The 1,449-nt window shown below is 39.1% G+C and overlaps 1 long non-coding RNA gene across 1 annotated transcript in view; it reads left to right on the top strand.

Annotated features, from left to right (window-relative positions):
- Positions 1–502: 502 nt before the first annotated feature.
- Positions 503–1,449, top strand: part of LOC117287123 — a 7,926-nt gene continuing 6,979 nt past the window's right edge. The window contains exon 1 of the long non-coding RNA XR_004518317.1: positions 503–708. This is a non-coding gene — a long non-coding RNA (uncharacterized LOC117287123). The remainder of the gene's footprint in view (positions 709–1,449) is intronic.

Genomic DNA, 1,449 nt, shown 5'->3' on the forward strand with positions numbered 1-1,449 from the left:
CTAAATGGGAGCTGCACACGATGCTGGTCACCTGGAGTCCCAGCTACTTCGGGAAGCTGAGACAAGAGAACCAACCTGGGAGTTCGAGGCCAACCTGGGCAACATGTGAAACCCTGTCTCGATAAATAAATATATAAGCCAATAAATGCAAAAGCCCAGAAATGCCCTTCTAAAATTTCTTAGACCCCCCCCCCACTTCAGGAGACCGCATTATTGAAGGTGTTTAAGATTCCAAATTAATGTGTACTTTATGTAGCTATATGAGGTCTGAGAGGGAGCAAGGCAAAGTAGTACAGGTTCTGAACTGGATACAAGGAGATGTGGATCCAGTCTCTGACCTCTGCTGATAAGCATATGACTGGGGCAAAGGCACAACTTCATGATCCTCAGTTTTCTTATCTGTTGAATGGGAGGTTGGCATAGCCTTCAAGTGTTACGGTTGCCTGAGCTATATTTTATTAATTTTTTTTTCTTTTTGCAGACAACAACAACAGTGGGACATATGTAGAAATGAGAAAGCCCTAAAGTTGAGTTTCAGCTTTTCTGCAAATCAATTGGATAATTTTGGGCCGATCCTCTAATTTTATGAGCCCATATTTTTTCAAAAATTTCTCTGCAAAGTGGAGATGATGAATGTTGTGGAGCAGTGATACAGATTATAAGGAATGAAGTATTTATGCCTGGAATCCCAGCACTCTGGAAGCTGAGGTAGGAGGATCACTACAAGTTTGAGGACAGCCTGGGCTACATAGCAGGACCCTGTCTTGAAAAAAAAAAAAGGAATGAAGTACTAGGAAGGGACTTTGGGAACTTTAAGGTGCAGTAGGGTCACATGAGAACAATGACATGGAGGAGTCTAAATTACAAAGATCTACAAATGTTAGTAATTACTATAGACCTTTAATTGACACTTATACAACTAAGTTACTGTAGTCCTAATTAAGGACAGGAATCTTATTTACTCATATGATCTCAATATTTTACATTACAAATAGACTGTAAATCCCATTTCTTTCTCCAAGAATCCAGTCTCTCTTGGCCCTGGTACTTCCTCAAATTGCTTTGAATGCTGTGGTTGGCCCTCCCCAACCCCCAGTTTGTAAACTTTCAACTGCTTGAAATGCTTTCTTTATTTCACTTCAGAACTTGTTGCAGCATATACTGTTTCAACAACCTTCTAGGCTGCCAATAGAGCTTTGGTTTTTCCAGTTGTGTGATGACTCTAAAGCTCTTTGTCAGTTCTTTTTGGTCCTGGAACACTTGATCAACTTGTTGGGTTACATGTTGCTTTAACAACTGAAGAGCAGATTTGCCAGGTTTCCCATGTTTTACAATCTAAAATTTAATTATGATTACAAGTGTTCCTTTTCAGGGCTTCAAATAATCCCTTTCAACATTTGTTTACTTTCTTCAGTCATGGAAAACTTTTTTTTTTTTTTTTTTTTTAAG

The sequence above is a fragment of the Fukomys damarensis genome, unplaced genomic scaffold, assembly GCF_012274545.1.
Source record: "Fukomys damarensis isolate Sample0158 unplaced genomic scaffold, DMR_v1.0_HiC HiC_scaffold_21, whole genome shotgun sequence".
NCBI classification, from domain to species: domain Eukaryota; kingdom Metazoa; phylum Chordata; class Mammalia; order Rodentia; family Bathyergidae; genus Fukomys; species Fukomys damarensis.